Consider the following 19,966-nt stretch of genomic DNA (forward strand, 5'->3'; position numbering starts at 1 on the left):
GGTGCTGTCACTCTCCTCGCCCCTGATCTGGCCTGACCCTTTTCCTGAAGGGTATTTCTTGGTAATAGAAAATGATGATCCAGTATGCACAGCCTGTGCTGTAGAAATAATGCCACTGCAGTACACATGGGCTTTGGTCTCTCTTTTTCTATGTGACACTATTGATGTAAACATGATCCACTTGCATAACATGTAATGGATATAGGCGTCTTAATTATACTTTGAGCTACAAAGTGTTCTCATAGTAAGTCTCATAAGGACCTGAAAACAACCCCTGTGAAGAGTTGTATTGAAAGAAATTGTGAGGGGCCTCCCTGGTGGCACAAGGGTTTAAGCGTCAGCACTCTGGAGCAATCTGCAACTACTGCAGCAGAATTTGATCCCTGGCCAGGGAGGTGACCCACATGGTGCAGCAGACCTCTCCTGTCTCGCCTGCTGCTCCCCTCAGCAGTGTATTTCAATAAATCTGCCTGTTCTGTTCCCCACTCTGTGTCTGGTAAATCTTCTCACCTCCAGTACCTCTGACCTGTACCCCAGTTCTTAAACACATAAATAAATAAATCTCAAAAAAAAAAGAAAGAAATTGGGGGCAGAGTGTCTCCCACTTTGTTATTTCCATCAGCTCTCTCTTCCCCCCTCTATCTCCTGTCTCTCTCACTTCTTATTGCTGGGTAATTGCAATTGATTCTTGATTCATGTAAACTAAATGCACATGTGATGCTACTGTCTAATTTATTTTATAAGAAGCATTGATGATATCAGGGGACGAACCCAGTCCAACTGGGGAAGAAGTGGACAAGGTATTAGTTGTGTCCTCTCCCTGGAAGCTAGGGTGATGGCGGTGGTGATAGTCATCACTGATGGAGGGCAACTGTGGACAGTGTCGTGGCAAATTCCTAAGTCTCTGAGCCAAAGGCAGTGTTCATTACTGCATGGGGGGCAGTAAAGGGGGTGTACAGTGCCCCTGGTTTGCTCAGGCATGGACTTGGAGCAGTGGGGAAGCACAACTTCAGTCCAAAGGGGGGGGAGTGAAGTCAGTGGGACAGGAGCTCTGTCTGACAGGAAACCATGGTCTGCACAGTTGGATATCTAGTGGGGTCTTTCCATGACAGTTGCAGCTGTAATTAAACCCTATAGGATCTAGTCTCTGGTGACTTGTGTGCCCTATCACTAATCACTGTCCTGGGAGCTTATCTGCTCCTGTCTTGCTGGGCTCCTTGCTGCCTCCTGAACACATAGAATATTCTCCTACCTCACAGACTCTGCGCCAATTATTTTATCTTCCTGGAAAAGTCTTACCATAAATATCTGTATTGTTTGCTGCCTCAATTTGGATTTCTGTTCAAAAGTTCTCATTAGAGTTGCCTTCCCTAACTATTCTATGTTAAATAGCAAATGTTCCTTGCTTTATTGCCTTTATTTTTCTGCATTGCATTAGTTTATTTCCTCTTTATTTCTATTAAAACATAAGCTTTATGAGAGCAGAAATTACTTTTGTTCACTACTATATGATGTGCACTTAGGTAAATAGCTATCACATGCTAAGTACCCAGTAGATATTTGCTGAATGGATATTGTACTGTAACCAAAGCACACAATCTTATGGCAAATAGAACTCTTCTATGCTAGGAGGGAGATCTGTTTCTTGAAGACTTATGCCAGTAAGAATTACTGTTGTGATGGACAGAAGAATCTCTACCAGGGAGATGATAAAGGATCTCACTGATTTTTAATTTCATGACACAAAACCAGTGGAGAAAACTCTTTCTTATTTCTCAGTTGACTTCATAATATTTACAAAGTCTTAGACACAAGTGAGCTTTTCTAACAATATAACACACTCCAGTCTCTAAATCAATATGCGGTCTTTTGTTTAGGCTTTAATTTCATTGTATTATTTTTACTCATCAGTGTGTCGTTAGTCTCTGGATGCCGACCCCTCCTACCACTGGCTCTACTCCCCGACACTTCATTTTTCATTCTTTTATTGGCAAAAATCATTTTACATCTTGCCTACATTTTTGTGCTGTGGTGACCCCACTGGATTACTAGTCTCATAGGGTCCAAAGACTCCACTAATCAGTATCCTGTACTAGTTTAATGACCACATGGAATGCAATCCATTCTTCCAGAATATTATAGTCGATGTTAAATGGAACTGTGTCTAAGCTTGATTCTTTTGACTCACCACTGGATACCTCTTTCATACACTGTCTGTTACTGTTTATCATTATTTGTTGTTTATATTCGTCTCACCCGTTTTCCATTTGTGTGAATGTGTTTGTGTGCAGGCCAATTTTACTTCAATTTTAAAGCAGGATTTCATGAGATCCAATTAAGTATTTTTCTAATGCTCAGATATACAGTGTCTACTACAGGATTCCTTTGTGCTCTAATTTTGTAATGAAACTGAAAGGAAATCAATCAAGTTCCTCTGGCATGAGTTGGTTGTTATAAACTCATGCTGTTTATTGCTTATTCTGTGTTCCTCTGGATTTTACAGAAATATTTTTCAGAATGTTTCTACTGTTTTAGTAGACTATTACTAAATCTTGATCACCTGGTTTTTTTCCCCCTAGGAAATCATTTCTAGGTTTACATTTTTATGTTTCTTTGTTCTCAGTTCTTCTTTATTCTAAAATGATATTTAAAGTGATAAAATTAAACAGTTCCCCTGACAAAGTTAGGTGTATCTATGCTATTTGTTGATTACAATATATGTGTTCCAAATAATTTTATTTATGAAAATATGATATAATATAAAAATTCCCTTAGAAGATAATGCTCTGTTTTATAAAGTACAGCAAAAGGATGGTTATGAAGCATGGTTTTAGATTTGAAAATTTGTTAGTTTCCTCTTGAAGAGGAGACACAGAGAGAGTCAATGTATTAGTTTCTAGGTTACTGTAAAAAAATACAACAAACTTGGAAGCTTTTAAACAGCATAAATTTATTCCTCATAGTTTTGTATGTGAAATGTCCAAAATCAAGATGTTTGAACAGTTATGTTCCCTTAGAGACATCTAGCAAAGAATTTTTCCTAGTCTTTTTTTAATTTTTGGTGGTTGCTGGCAATCCCTAGTTTTGTTGGGGTAACAGTATGCCCTGAATGAACTCTACCCGCTGATGTTTTATGGACTCCACCACCCCCATCTCTTTGCCAAAGACACCCCAGGCATGGAGGATTACAACTCCCATCGTGCTATGAATCTTCCATGACTCTAGACTTCTTGAAGGGGGCATTGCTGACAATGAAGGGTGGAGTTAAGCAGCCATCCTTGTTATAAAACACATGTGGGCCTGGTGGGTGCTGGATTTTTGCCTGCCTACAGCACGCACCTGGGGTCCCAGTGTAGACAGCATTACCAGTAGGACGTACTGACTGGTTAATCTCTTTCTCTCACTCCTCTCTCTTTGTGTTCCCTCTCTTTCAGTTCCCTTGAAAATAAACCTTTTATTGACCTATTTATGTGTGCCTGCCCTTGGGTCTTGTTCTGATTTTCTTTAAATTTGTGGGAGAGGACTCACACCCAGGCCATCCTATTTCCCTTTGGAGTTGCCCTTTAACAGTATCCTGCCTCCCTCTACTCTATCTCTACCTTTACAGAAACTTCTTAACTGTCACTCCTGTGTGCCTCTCTCTTCAAATATCTCTCTCCTTTCTATTATAAAGAAACCAGTCATAGGATTTAGGGCCCACCCTAATTCAGTATCATTTTATCTAAACTGATTAGATCTGCAAAGATCCAATTTCTCAATAAACTCACATTAACAGGTACTAGGGGTTAGGGCATAAACATATCTTTTTTTTTTTTAAACTTTTAAATACTTCATATAATTTTATTTTATTTATTTATTTATTTATTTTTTACTTAATTTTATTTTTATATTCCCCATACAATTGCAACCCCCCCATTCTGACCCCAATCCCTCCCCTCCTGACCCTCACCCCCCAAAAAGTGTCTCTGGTTCATAGTTTTTTGTTGATTTTGATTTTCACTTTCTTATATTCATTTTCCTGGTCCCTTATTTAAGTTTTCTAGATTCCTGCTATGAGTGAGACCATCCGGTATTTTTCTTTTTCTTTCTGGCTTATTTCGCTGAGCATGATCCCTTCCAGCGCCATTCATGTTGCTGCAAATTGCATGTGTTTATCTTTTTTGAATGCTGAGTAATATTCCATGGTATATATGTACCACATCTTCTTGATCCAGTCATCTATTTTTGGGCATTTGGTCTGTTACCAAAGCTTAGCTATTGTAAATAGTGCTGCTATAAACATAGGGGTGCAGGTATTCTTTGGAATTGATGTTTCTGTGTCCTTTGGGTAAATACCTAGGAGTGGAATTGCTGGATCATATGGAAGCTCTATGTTTAGTAGGTCCAGAAATCTCCACACAGCTCTCCACAGTGGTTGGACCAGTTTGCACTCCCACCAACAGTGCAGGAGAGTTCCTTTTTCTCCACACCCTCGCCAACATTTGTTGTTGCTAGTTTTGTCTATTTTATTGATTTTTTCAAAGAACCAGCTCTTGGTTTCATTGATCTTTTGGATTGTTTTTTTAGTTTCAATTTCATTTATTTCTGCTTTGGTTTTTATTATTTCTTTTCTTCTACTGGTTTTGGGGTTTTTTTGTTGTTCTTTTTCTAGATCTTTGAGCTTTGAGATTAGGTTGTTTCTTTGAGTTCTTTCTTGTTTCTTGATGTGAGCTTCTATTGCTATATATTTTCCTCTTATTACTGCTTTTGCTGCATCCCATACATTTAGGATATTGGTGTCCTCCTTGTCATTCAATTCAAAGAATTTTGTAATTTCTTCTTTGATCTCCTCATTAGTCCAGTGGTCTTCCAGTAGTGTGGTTTTTAATCTCCATGAGGCAGGAAAGTTCCTTGCCTTCTTTTTATGGTTTATTTCTAGTTTGATGCCTTCATGGTCAGAAAATATGGTTGATATAATTTCAATCTTGGTGTATCTGCTGATGTTTGTCTTGTGCCCCAGTATGTGATCGATCCTGGAGAATGATCCGTGTGCGCTTGAGAAAAATGTGTACTCCATTTTTGGGGGGTTTAGTGTTCTATAGATGTCTGTTAAGCCCAAATGCTCTAGGTCCTTATTTAGAGCTTTAGTTTCTTTACTTATTTTTTGTCTTGTTGATCTATCCATTGTTGATAGTGGTGTGTTGAAGTCTCCCACTACGTATGTGTTTTCTCTGATGTCTGTTTTCAGAGAGGACAACAGTTGTCTGATATATTTTGGTGCTCCTTCGTGTGGTGAGTATATGTTAATGAATGTTATTTCTTCTTGAAGTATTGTCCCCTTGATCATAATGTAGTGACCATTGGGGTCTCTTTTTATTTTTTTGAGTTTGAAGTCTGTTTTATCTGATATAAGTATAGCCTGTTCCTGCTTTCTTTTTTGGTCCATTTTCTTGTAGGATTGTTTTCCATCCTTTAACTTTGAGCCTATTTTTATCTTTTGTAGCTAAATATGTTTCCTGGAGACAGCAAAAGGTTGGGTTTTGTTTCTTAATCCAGGCTGCCACTCTGTGTCTTTTTATTGAAGAGTTTAGTCCATTTACATTTAGAGTTAATATTGATATGTTAGCATTTGTATTTGCCATTGTGTTTGTCTTTCCTTTGATTTTATTTATTTATTCTTTTAATAACTTTTTTTTTTTGGCCTTCTTTCATTGTTATTCGTCCCTCTGAGGTTCTGGCTTTAGGATTCCTTGTAGTATTTTTGGAGTGGGGGTTTCGTCGTAATGAAATTCCAGAGTTTCTCTTTGTCTGGGAAGGTCCTTATTCTTTTTTCATAGAGGAAGGAGAGCTTTGCGGGATAGAATATTCTTGGTGGCATCTGTTTTCTTGGAGTCTGTTGACTATGTCCCTCCACTCTCTCCTTGCCCATAGTGTTTCTTCAGAGAAGTCTGATGTCAGCCTGATTGGTTTTCCTTTGAATGTTATCTGTTTCTTCCCTCTTGTCAGCTTCATTATTTTTTCCTTGTCCTGGATTCTTGGGAGCTTTACTATTATGTGTCTTTCCGTATTTTTCCTTTTGTCGTGGAAGTTTGGTGTTCTTCTTGCTTCTTGTATATCAATTTTCAGCTCCTTCTTTGCATTTGGGAAGTTCTCTTCAATTATCTCCTGGAATATTTTCTCTGTTCCTACATCTCTCTCCTCTCCTTCTGGAATTCCTATAACTCTTATATTTCCTTTCCTCATGGAGTCAGATAGTTCCCGAAGTCTTTCTTCGTTCTTTTTCCTTCGTACTTCTCTTTCCTTTTCTGTTCTGGTTCTTTTTATTTCTGTGTCTTCAAGAGTACTTATTCGTTCTTCCATTTCATCTATTCTGCTTTCATTGCTTTTCCCAGAGTTCTTTAGTTCCTCCATTAATTCTTTGATCTCCTGCGTTTCTTTTGCTTCCCTCTTTAGGGACTCAATTTCCTTCTTCTGATCATTGTTTTCCTTTATGAGTGCTGTCATTTTTTTAATCACGGCAATTTTAAATTCTCTTTCTGGAAGGCTCAGAAGTTCTTCCAAGTTACTGTCGTTGCAATCTGGGGGGTGGTTTTCTTTTTGTGGTGTGCTTTTTTCCTGAGGAGTTGTTAGGTTGCGTGTGGTTCTTCTACTCCCTACTGTCTGTTTTCTAATTTGTCGTATGCATTGGGACACTGTGTTGCTCGGACTGGCTGGCATCTTGGGTGAACTTCTCCACTCCCCTCTGGCTCCTCCAGGAGCCATCTCTGGCTTCTGAGGGAGCTTTCTGCTGGTTTCAGGAAGTCTTTACTGAAGAAATGTCCCTGTTCTAAAATGGCAACGTGGGACTCAGTCCCTGAGCATCCGGTCTCAGGCACACTCTTCTGCGCGCCCGGTCTGCCCTGGCCGTGGGTGTCTGTTCCCTCTGTGGGCTCAGACTGCTGGTCGGAAGGGGCCTGGCGTGGGCTAACTTCCCAGCTGGCCACTGTCTCCTCCGGGAGCCTTCTGCCCTTTTCAAGCAGTCTTAAGAAATTTCCCTGTTCTATGGGGTGTTAGTGACTTTTTTATTTCTGGTCACTAGGTGGAGCCAGAGCGCTCTCCTATTGTCCTTGGGGGGCTGTTTTTCGCCCCCCCACCCCACCCCGTGGGACAGGGAACAGGGCAGGAATGGTAGGGTAAATTTTAACGGCTTTGGGGTGCTGTGTCTGCCTTGTGCATCACCGTCGTGGAGAACCCACGCCCTGAACTTCGTGCCCCGGGTCTCAGTTCCAAAGCCCTCAGGTCCAGGACGCGGGCTGTAGACCAGTTTTGTGGTGCGGGAATGGCGCCTTTTGCACCCGCTCCCGTGCCTGGGCGCTTGGTTCCTGCTTACTCAGTGAGGGACTTTCACCTCAGTGAGGGCCTCCGCGCATCTCCCCGCAAGGCTAGGTCGCAGGCACGGGGACCTGGGCAGCCGCGATCCCGATCCGCGTTTGCTTTTCAAGTGCGCCAAGCGCACCACTTTTCCGCGCAAGCTTACCGGCCGGCCAGGGGCTGTGTGCAGGTCTCCTCCAGAGTCTCTTTGTTCTCCAATGGCGCCTGGAGCCGTTCGCTCACCACCGCGGCGAATCCTGCAGGGTTCTCCACAGCTCCCGTTCACGGTGTGTGGTGGCTGCAATAGTTCCTTTCCACTCCCAGTCCCGCTTGCTGCGTAGTTTGTTCTTGTTGGTCGTTTTAGTTTGTTGTTTTCCTCCTCTCTGTGGGTCGGAGAGTGCCGACTCTGTGGGTGGGGGAGGGGAGCAGGGTTCTGCGCTTTCCTCCCTTCTAGTCCTCTTTTATGACCACTTTCTTCTTCGGGTAGTTTGCTGGAGTCATCTGTTTATCTTCCGTGTCCCAGTTCTCACTGGGACCTGCCGCTTTTCTTCCCTATTAACTTTTTTTAATGGGAGATCTTACTCGCAGCGTCTCCTCACCGCCATGTTGCTCCGCCCCTCCATAAACATATCTTTTTAGAGGACACAATTTCAATTACTACCCAAAGTTCCATACCTCTGAATCTTTAGTACATTGAAAATATACCAGGGGGAAAGCTCTGCTGAAAAAAAGAAGGGAATGGAGGCATCACATTCCCAGACTTCAAACTATACTACAAAGCCATAATCATCAAAACTGTATGGTATTGGAACAAGAACAGACACACAGGCCAATGGAATCGAACAGAAAATCCAGAAATAAACCCACAGATTTATGGTCAACTAATATTTGACAAAGGAGCAAAGAATATGCACTGGAGCAAAGAAAGTTTGTTCAACTAATGGTGCTGGGAAAACTGAGTCGCTACATGCAAAAGAATGAAGCTTGACCACTACCTCACACCATGCACAAAAACAAACTCAAAATATATTAAAGAACTAGACATAAGACCTGAAACCATAAAATACATAGAAGGAAATATAGGCGAAACACTACATGACATGCACATCAAAGACATCTTTACAGACACATCACCCAAAGCAGTGATAGTGAAGGCAAAGATAAACAGCTGGGACTACATCAAATTAAAGAGCTTCTGCACAGCAAAAGAGACAATAACAAAAACAAAGAGAAACCCCACCGACTGGGAGAATATTTTTGCACACAACACTAATGATAAAGGACTGATCACAAAAATCTGCAAAGAACTGATGAAACTCAACAAAAACAAAGAAAATAATCCAGTCAAAAAATGGGCAGAAGAGCTAAAAAGAAACTTCTCTGAAGAAACGCAAATGGCCAACAGGCATATGAAAAAATGTTTAATATCACTTGTAATCAGGGAAATGCAAATCAAAGCTACAATAAGATACCATCTTACACCAGTGAGAATGGCACATATTAAAAAAACTAGCAACAACAAATGTTGGCGAGGTTGTGGAGAAAAAGAAACTCTCCTGCACTGCTGGTGGCAGTGCAAACTGGTCCAACCACTATGGAGAGCTGTGTGGAGATTTCTGGACCTACTAAACGTAGAGCTTTCATATGATCCAGCAATTCCACTCCTAGGTATTTACCCACATGACACAGAAACAGTAATACCAAAGGGCACCTGCACCCCTATGTTTATAGCAGCACTATTTACAATAGCTAAGCTTTGGAAACAACCCAAATGCCCAAAAATAGATGACTGGATCAAGAAGATGTGGTACATATACACCATGGAATATTATCAGCAATCATATTAAACACATGCAGTTTACAGCAACATGGATGGAGCTAGAAGGGATCATGCTCAGCGAAATAAGCCAGAAAGAAAAAGAAAAATACCGGATGGTCTCACTCATAGCAGGAATTTAGAAAACCTAAATAAAAGACCAGGAAAAAAGACTAATCAATACAAAGTAAAAATCAAAATCTAGCAACTATGAACCAGAGACACACTACGGGGGGGGGGGTGGGGAAAGGAAGGACTAGAGTCAAAATAAGGGGGGGGTGCAATTGTATGGGCAATATAACCAAAATGAAAATGCATACATTGTGCAAAGATGAAAAAAGATATAAGAATTATATAAAATAAAATATTTTAAAAAAGAAAATATGTCAGGTGGATTGTCTTAGTTCATTTGGGTTGCTTTAATACTGTAGATTAAGTGATTTAAACAATAAAAATTTTGTTTTTAGTGTTTGGGAGGCTGGAAAGTCCAAGGTCAAAGGGCTGGAAGACTCAGAGTTAGGTGAGAATCCATTTCCTGCTTCATAGACAGCTGTCTTCAAGCAGTTTCTTCTCATGCAGGATAGAGGCTAAAAAGCTGTCTGGGCTTTCTTTTATAAAGGCACTAATCCCTTCCATGAGGGCTTCACCTTCATGACTTAATTACCCTTTAAGTCTCCCATTTCCTAATATCATTACATTGGGGTCTAGGATTTTGACATACAAATATCGAGGATACAAACATTCAGTCCATAAAGAGGCCTCAATCCACACTTTCATTCTCTGCTTTCTTTATTTTTTTTTTGGCATTGAGTCCCATCCTGGTTTTATAAGAAATTAAAAGACAAATCCAGAAAGGAAATATATCCCCCCAAAAGCAATGACAGGCAGAGAGAGAGGAAGAGAGAGAGAGAGAGAGAGAGAGAGAGAGAGAGAGAGAGAGAGAGAACTTTTTAACTTACTTTTGCTACAGAATGCACCACTTCCAATATGGCTAATTATGAGCAGGATCTCTTTTAGAACAATAAGAGGGAAGAATTAAGCTCTCTGTAGAGGTTTGAATGCCTCAAATAATTCTCAGAGACATTAATTTTTTAAAAAGATGTATTTTATTTATTTATGCATACAAGACCTGGGCAATAGGCCAGAGGTACAGGAGGTTAGAAGATTCACCAGAGACAGAGTGGGGAGCAGAACAGGTGGATCTACTGAAATACACTGCTGAGGGGAGCAGCAGGTATGATGGGAGAAGTCTGCTGCATCATGTGGGTTAGCTCCCTGACTGGGGATCAAACTCAGGCCACAGTATTCAGCAATAGCTTGATAGCACTTAATCTTTAACCCCTGCACCACCAGGGAGAGCCAGAGGCATTAATTTTATTTTAACTTTCCTGTAACTTAAGAGATTGATTAAACCAATAGTATGCTGGTAAGCTGGCTCTATTAAAATAGAAGTTCTGATTTGTAGCATTTGTTAACTTACATGGTATGAATAATTTCACCATAGTGACTTTCATGACACCAATATTTCAACAATTGGCTTGCAAAACAAAGTTTCACAAGTGGATCTTGTGAGCCAGTGTGAGTTGGCTCGGCACAACACTGAAGCTATTCATCACTTTGCTGCATGATGGTGTTAAAGAGCCTGCAGTGCCATTGAAAGAACAGAATATGGTCATACTGTGGTTTGGGATCTAGAAAATATGGAAAAGAGCACATTGAATGTCACAAAATTTTAATTTTTTAAATTAAATTGTGAAAATTAAACCAAAAAAGCATGGGGATTTCCTGACCCCAATTTCAATGTGTGTGTATGTGGGGAGGGAGGTGGTTATTTTCCCCATACTATCAATAAACAGTCTGGGACACCAACAGGGTGTCAGAAAATTCAGCTGGATTTTGACACTGTCTCTGGAGAGAGCATCAGATTCTACAGGTTTAGTCTCCTAAGACAGGCAGCATCGCTCCATTCCCGACAACTTCAGATGCCAGTTATAAGTCAGGGCTGTCACCTGTGCTTCTGACCTACTGGCTATAAATCAGAGACTCCCATAATCTGATCCTTGGGTTTTATTATTTGCTAAAGTGACTCCCAGAGCTCAGGAAACCTGTTTCACTAGATTACTGGTTTATGGTGAAGAGTACAACTCAGGAATAATCAGAAGAATTATATAAGGCAAAGTATGGGAAAATATTATGGAATTCCCATGCCCTCACCAGGTACACCATTCTCCCAAATTTCAATGTGTTCACCAGCTTGGAAGCTCCCCAAACCCTGTCCTTTGGAGCTTTTATGGAGATTTCATCAGGTCGGCATGATAAATTAAATCACTGGTCTTTGGCTATCCATTCAAACTCCTAGTCCCTCTCCCTGCCCTGGAAGTCAAGGAATGGGACTAAAAGTCCCAACCCTCCTATTACAGGGTTGATTCCTGTGGCAATCCCACCCTACTCTTCGAAGACCTAGGGGCATTCCAAAAGCCACCTAATTTACAAAACAAAAGACATCTTGACAGCTCACCACTTAGGAAATTCCAAGGATTTTAGAAGGTCGGCTTTAGAAATGGATATAAAGACCAAATATATATTGCTTATTATAAATCACAGTATCATAATAGCATGTGCAAAACAGCAGTTATTTCAAAAATTATAAACCTTCCTATTGGTAAGGATACATTCTCATGGAATTACACACTACAGGGGATTGTTTAAATTGCCTTAAACTTCTTAGAAAAATAATAGTTTTACCAAGAAACTGGATGAATTTCATGAGTTTTTTATATTGTAATTTTATAGCATGCTTTTTCCAAATTATTTTTTTTTAGCTGCAAAAGGTCACTCTAAAAAATAAATCAAATTAGGGGCCTCCCTGATGGCACAGGGATTAAAAACTCAGCACTATCAAGCTTTCCTCAGCCACTACAGCAAGAGTTCCATTTGATGCCTGGCCAGGGACCTAACCCACATGGCACAGCAGAACTCTCCTGTCTCACCTACTGCTCCCCTCAGCAGTGTATTTTAATCGATCTGCCTGTTCTGCTCCCCAGTCTGTCTTTGGTGAATCCTCTCACGCCACCCCAGCTCTGGCCTACATCCCAGTTCTTGCATGCATGCATAAATAAAATCTTAGAAAAAAAAATAAAATTAAAGTCTTTGTTTCATCCTCTACCCCCTCCTCTTTTAAGAGCTCCAATCATACTGTCCTTCCTATTCGACCCAAACAAGAAAAAGATCCTTTCCTACTTAAACAGGACATTTTGCACACACTCGCCTTTCTCCTGCATTTTCTTCCTAAGGACATTTGCATGACCCACTGCCTTCTTTAACTCAGGTCCCTTCTCCAATGTTATTTTTTTCAGCAATGACTTCCAGATGACCCTATTCAGAACAACATTCCGTCACTCTCTATGCCCTGGTTCTGCATAATTTTTCCTTCTACCACACATTATTATATAATATTATTTATCAATTTATTTTCTCTTTTTCCCTACTAGCTAAGCTTTATTTGGACAGAGATTATATTTATCTCATTCACTCTGGAATTGCCATATCTAGAACAGTGCCTATCATGCATTAGGTACTCTATATAAATGTTTGTTGAAATAATAAATAGATGTGTGAATAAATCTTAAAATCTTTTCTGATCTATACATACTGCCATAATGTATTTTTTCATTGTTATATATAACAATTTATTTAATCAATTCCATATTGAAGGATACTTGGATCATTTTGAGTGTTTCCTTTTGTATTGAATAACCTTACATGTACACTTTGAGTACTTGCAATAACCTTACATGTACACTTTGAGTACTTGTAGATTAAATATCTAGAAGTAGAACTGCTGGGTTAAAACAAATATAATTAAAATTTTGACAGATATTGCCAAATTGTAGTTATTCAGATTTGTACCTTTACTGATTAAAAAAAATCCTTTTAAAAATCCTATTTCCAATTTTTTTAGAAATCCTATGCACAAGTAGACCTAGATAGATATTCCAAACTCAGCATGAAAGTATAGATAGTTCAGGGGCCTCCCCGGTGGCGCAGCGGTTGAGCGCTGGGTTGCGAAGCTGCGCGCGGCCTCTGCGGCGCCGGTTCGATCCCCGGCTGCTCCCCGGCCACAGGAGGAGGGTCCCACATGGCGCGCACCTCTCCTGCCGCCCGCTGCTCCCCTCAGCAGTGTCCTTCGGTCCTTCTGCCTGCTCTGCTCCCCGCTCTGGCCCTGGTGAATTCTCTCACCCTCCCGTGCTTCTGACTGTACCCAGTGCTTGTATAAACAAAAACAAACAAACAAACCAGCAAACAAATAAAGAAAGCATGCCTCTATAAAAAAAAAAAAAAAAAAAAAAAAGAAAGTATAGATAGTTCATACCAACGGCCTCAGACTTCATGAGGAAGCATTAGAAAAATTCCCATTCGTATTACTAAAATGCTTACCAAAGACAAGAGTTGGTTGGAACAGGACTTTGGAAAATGTTGAAGAGGCACAAGTTGCTGGGGTCACAGACACTCCACACACCCATGTGCAGGCATGCGCTGTGCCAGGGACCCATCTAAGAAAGTGTCATCCACATGGTAGACAGCACAGATTTGTGTATTTGATATGACAATTTTCTGGAGATAGCAGGAAACTTGTCTTGTTCCAACAAAATCAGGATATTATGACAATTATATGACAGATGGAAGGAAGCTGCTCAAGAAGAGTGAGTTATTCTAATTTGCTCAAAGGTACGAAATGGGCTAGTGGTGACTCTGAGAGACAGCATTAAAAGATTCCTCTCTCCTCACCACCCAGATCTTTCCAGCTGAAACCATGAAGGGTGCAGAGGAGAAGAAAAAAAGGTTACTACTATGACAGGAACCAGAGAGAAGAAAATGAGAAGGTCCTGTTATATCAGAAACCCTTAAGAGAAAGTATAGGAATTTTGCTTAGCTGAAGGTCAAGCACCCAAGAAAGAAGTTTACCCAAAAGACGCTTTGAAAAGAAAGGAGGAGCTTACCTATGAAAAGCTACGCACTGTTGTAAGGAATATAGGCAGATGTACAGAGCTGAGTTTAAAATGAGTAGGATGTCAAGAAAAGCTGGAAGTTTCTACATCTCAGAGGAACCCAAATCTGCCTTTGTGTCAGGATCAGCTGTCTCAGTGGTGTGAGCCCAAGGGTGTCGCAAGCTTCTTTGCCTTTGCCAGCTCTTCAATGGCACCTTTGTTAAGCTCAACATTATTTCAGTTAATGTGATAATTGTGGAAGCATATGTTGCAGGGGGGTGCCCTAATCTGAAGTCAGTAAATGAACTGACCTATAAGCATTGTTATGATAAAATCAACAAGAAGTGAGTTGCCCTAACACACAATACATCAATTACATGATCTTTTGGTAGATAAGGCATCATCTGTATGGACCATCTGATCTAAGAGATCTAAACTGTTGGAAAATGCTTTAAAGAGGCAAACAACTTCCTCTGGTCCTTCAAATTATCTTTCCCATGAAGTGGAATAAAGAAAAAGTCCACCCATTTTGTAGAAAATGGTGATTCTCATAACAGGGAAGACAAGACCAATAAGCTTAATAGAAGGATGAACTAATGTATCCACCATGATTATTTTTGTAATCAGGTCAGTTAAAAAATAGTGGCTGCTTTCACAGTGAAGAAAAAAAAAAAAAAAAGGCCCAGCTCAGTCCATCCACTGTTTCAGAGCTGAGTGAAATGAAGCCAGCAATGGGACATCCATTGCCATTAGAGTGAGCTCTGTATGTGGTCTGGGCTCATGAGCCCCAGATCAATTGCAGTATGAGGACCATCCATTAACAGCTGCACATCAATTGATAGTTAAAGATCTTCTGACAGAAGTGAGGCCTGCTCACGCCCTGTTACTTATTGAAACTTATCTTTTTTCTGCCCAGAGTATACATTAAGTAGAGAGTGGGTTTCTCAACCCTAGAGAGATGGTGGTGTGGGCAGGAAACCTTCTAGCACCTATTCTCAGGTGAGATGGGGTGGACATATTTATGTATATGAAAGATGCAATATTTGAAAAATTCAAGAAAGTATAAATGCATGATATGTTTATATACATGTGAATCTGAGCAAGTATATGGAAATGTGCTCCCAGTATAGAATCCTCTGGGAGAAATTCAAGATTTTCAAAGGAAAAGAAAGACTTTGCTTGGAAATATGTGATGGCCAGAAACAAAGGAAGAAAAACTGAGTCAGATTGGAGTGAAGATGAGCATAATTACTGAAGCAGCGAGATTCCTAATCTTTAATTTTTTTTTTTAAGATTTTTTTTTTAATAGAGGCATGTTTTATTTATTTGTTTGTTTGTTTTGTTTATACATGCATTGGGTACAGTCAGAAGCGCGGGAGGGTGAGAGAATTCACCAGAGCCAGAGCGGGGAGCAGAGCAGGCAGAAGGACCGAAGTACACTGCTGAGGGGAGCAGCGGGCGGCAGGAGAGGTCTGCGCGCCATGTGGGACCCTCCTCTGGTGGCCGGGGAGCAGCCGGGGATCGAACCGCTGCCGCAGAGGCCGTGGGCAGCTTCGCAACCCAGCGCTCAACCACTGCGCCACCGGGGAGGCCCGAGATTCCTAATCTTTAGATAAAATTTGGCTTTGTTTCCCTCATTCAGAAACCCTCAGCTTGTCAATTCCTGTATAAATAGATGCCTGATTAATGCATATCATAATGAGGAAGGGGCTTTTGTTGACTTCATAGGAAAGGAGAGGTGTTTCTGGAACTCTGAACCTCTAGATACATGAGAGTTAATCCCATAGGAAAAACACTTTCTCAACCTGTGGTTGTGACAAGAATAGATCAATTCCCTTCTTAACATGTACTGTGGAATTCATTTCTCTGTCCAAAAATGTCATCATATTGGTACTATCTGCAAGAACCTTGTAAAATCATACCATCATTAGATCCTTTGTTATTCTTACTTAATGCATTCATCTAGCATTATAAAATATAGTTGTTTTGTTAAGTAAAATTTCGGAAAATATGCAAGAGGACTGTAAAATGATTTTAAGGTATGATCTTAAAATAAAATAAAAAATAACAGAAGTTATTGTGATGAAAGAAAATGGGTCAAGGGTTTGAAAAATTCTTAGATCTTCTTACTCATGGAACTCATCCCTTACAAAACATATGTCAAGCATTTTGTAAGCCATTGTAAAAGGTAGGGAAGAAGTGGGAGGTATGACCTAAGTTGACTTGAAGCTTATAGTGCAATGGAATGATAACACATGAAGAAGACAAACGAGTAAGGAGTTAAATACCAACATCCCCATATATTGCCTGTGTCACAGTGAGTAGCATAACCTACAAATGTACTGGAAAAACTAATGTGAATGGAAGTATAGAGAAGATTTCTTAAAAGAAGTAGAATCTGAGCTTTATTTTAGACTAGGTAGAATTTTTTCTATTCATTAAGCAGCATGGACAGTGACTTGTAGACTAAAATAAGCATGGACTCGATTTCTATAATAACCAACTCAAATAGAGCAGAGGATTTGTGTGTTGTAAAGTTTGGATAACCACGGAGAGTATGGAAAGAACATTGGAGGTGCCAGGTAACGGAATGCCTTAAAACCTGAAATTTTTCTCAGCTGTATTAGTTATGGTTCTGCAGAGAAACAGACCAATTGTATATAAATATAAATTTATATAAATATGTAATTTATAAAAATATACATATATTTATACATACATACAAAGGTATATATCCTATTATGTAAAATATACGTAAATTAAATTTTATATTAATGAGATTTATTAAATTTACTAAATTTATATAAGTAAATGAGATTATTTTAATTTATATAAATAAATAAATGAGTTTTATTATATGAAATTGGTTCGTTTGATTTTGGAGACTAAGAACTCCTACGTTTGCTCTCTGAAAACTGTAAACCCAGGAAACTGGTGATATAAATGCAAGTCCAGGTCTGAGGGCAGAAGATAATGTCTCAGCTCAAGGTCAGACAGAAAGAGACAATTTGATCTTCCTCTGCCTTTTTGTTTTATTCATGTCCTCAACAGATTGAAGGATGCGTTCCCACATTGGGGAGGCCACCCTCCTTACTCAGTCTGTTGCAAATGCTAATTTCTTTCAGAAACAACCTCACAAACACCCTCAGAAATAATGTTCATAATGTTAGTCTGAGCCTCTACGGCCCAGTCAAGTTGATACCCAAGACTCCCATGATTTGTTGGTTTATTACAATCATCATGGTTACTGTATATGGGAGCAACATAATAGAAAATAAAAGCTATTAGAAAAATTGACTTACGGTGGTGGGTTTGGTAATTAGAGGCAAGACAGGAGTAAAGGCAGAGGGAAGAAAAGTTGGGGTATCTTTTATAGGAAGGAGCTCCAGTATTTGTGATTTCCTTGAAGGTGAAGAGGTCAAAAGTTTTATGCCTGGGTATATCATCAGCAATAATACGAATTTTGAGGAAGGAATGTGGTTTCCAATAATATGATAGGAGATCATTTAGCACATGAACTTTCATATATTCAAGTGCAGATTGGGCAATTGGAGGGACAGTTCTAGGCTTAGGGAGGAGGTCAAAACTTAGCGTTATGCCTTGGTAAGATTAAGAGACAAGGAGTTTTGTCCTCCCAGAGAGCCAAGGGTTATTATAATGTCTGCTTTAGTGCATGGAAACATTTTTATTTGTATAATGGTCAAATCACAAAATTTTAACAAATTTTGGCATGTATGAGACTCATAATGGGACCAAAGAGAAGAGGTCACAGAGTAGAACACTGAAGAAGTGGAAATTGAGAAAAAGGAGATATTTAGAGAGTCAAAGGAAGACATGCACTGAGGACAAGCCAAGTGACAGGTCAGTTTGTGGTGGCTGATAGGTGTACATGGATGCAGAGAAACACAGAGAGGTGAGAGGCAGGAAGAACAAATAGACCTGAGCTGGCTGTCGACCACGCCATTTCCTGAAGGCAATCAAGTTGCTGTTCTCAGGTGTCCTAAAAATAAAGTGAACGGTACCCAGTAGTGCCGGATGTTCAATGTTTGTAATTCTTAGCAATGAATATTATTAGTAGCAGTAGATTATGAAAAAATAGAAATTGCTGCCTTCTTTTCTTTGCACATGGTATAGTTGCAGTTGATATTTTCATTCCTCCCCTAAACTGGGTTTTTTGGGGACTAACACCCTGTTTACTTACTGATTGAAATTGAAAAATTAAGTGCCTGGCTAGAGTTAGTTCCCTGGTCTTATCTATGCAATGAATATAAGTGAATAAGTGAAATAATGACATGAATGAATAATAGAAGGGAGAAAGTAGAAGAACATCATTGCTCCAGGTTCTCCCTAAGTCAAGAGCTTCTGGGTTTCATGCACTTCTGGGTAACTTTCATATTATCCTCCTGGGAGCAGCCAAGCACCTCCTCTGGTGCTGTCTTGATCTAATCCAGTGTAAATAATGTCTTATTAAAAATATATGTTCTAAATCACTGACATTTTGGGTTGGTTGTTAGTACAATGTCATCTATCCTATCCTGACTGACAAAATCCTTCAAATAAAAAAAGAAAGGGTATTTTTCTGATTATTCTGAGATTGTTAGAGAAAATTTACTATGTGACTATGCTATTTTGTTTTATATAGATAAAGTTAAAATATACTAAAATCTTAGAGGTTTATAGATCTTTCCTATTGCAGTTGAAGGATTATAGCCCCATTTCATAAATTTTTTCTACTTCATTGATAACAACAGTGTCTTTAGAGTTTTAGTGTGCCTAAGGGAAATTATTGATAGTTCTGCTTTTAGTATTTTCTGTCTTTTTGAGAAGGTGATCTGTTTTGATTGCATATTTATTTAAGTTCAACATTAAGAAATGGATATAAAAATCTGTGACATATAAATAAAAGGTTGGCTTTATTCCAAAGCAGAAGGGAAAATTCCACTTAAAATTTTTGCTTCTAAAAGTTGAAGCAAAGGGGAGATGATAGAAAGTCCTGAGTTGTTTATCAGTCCATATTATTCTTTATTTCCATAAAATCTTCTTTTAAAAGTTCATCTTACATGCAAATGCATAATACTTTTTTTCCCAGTCCGCCTCACACAAATACTGGAGTCCCCTGTGAGCCATCAGCCTGGGAGAACAGCCCTTTCAGATTTTTCTGTCTCTATTCATTGCATATACTGTAGCTTTGTACATGTTTATTTTGCTAGTTATATGTGTTCAGGCAGGAATTCAAATATGTGATTCTTATTCTTGCTTTCCAAGAGAATTCTCCTGGGGGGAGAAAAAAACAATGTACATGTTTCTCTTCTTATTTGACAAAACCAAAACAATCCTGGATTTAGAACCTTACAAGGAAATATGTTCCACACAAAGTAAGAGCAAAGGACTGTCTTTGTTTCTCTTCCAGCTTTTGAATCTGACCCACTTTTAATAAGTGAAAATAGAGGCAACACAGCATTAACTCTAAAACCAAGAGGTTTGTCCCGCTCCATGGTCAGCAAAGGGTAAGGAGCATTTATAGACAAGTGACATTTCTTAGGAGAGGAATGAAGGGCATTGGTCATAGTTTTGTGTCTGAGATTTACTCTCTTATTGTCACATTGGGGCTCCCTGAAGAAAAGCATGCATGTCATTGAGGGCAGGAAATGCTAAAACTGTTTAAAGGGGAAAAAAATAAACAGTTTTAAAGTCAGCTTACAGGCAAATGGTGTGACTCATGGAGAAATACCCAACTTTAAGTTGGAGCTCTAATAAGGTTTCCTGGGCCCATAGTGCTTGAAGTTCACAAAAATGTCCCCACCAACCAATTATGATTCCTCTGCCTTTAATT

The 19,966-nt window shown here is 39.5% G+C and overlaps 1 pseudogene; it reads left to right on the forward strand.

Moving 5' to 3' along the window:
• Positions 1–752: 752 nt before the first annotated feature.
• On the forward strand, positions 753–14,730 carry LOC119249560 (60S ribosomal protein L7-like; annotated as a pseudogene).
• Positions 14,731–19,966: the final 5,236 nt, after the last annotated feature.

This window comes from Talpa occidentalis, unplaced genomic scaffold, assembly GCF_014898055.3.
Source record: "Talpa occidentalis isolate TD23 unplaced genomic scaffold, MPIMG_talOcc4v2.1, whole genome shotgun sequence".
NCBI lineage: Eukaryota > Metazoa > Chordata > Mammalia > Eulipotyphla > Talpidae > Talpa > Talpa occidentalis.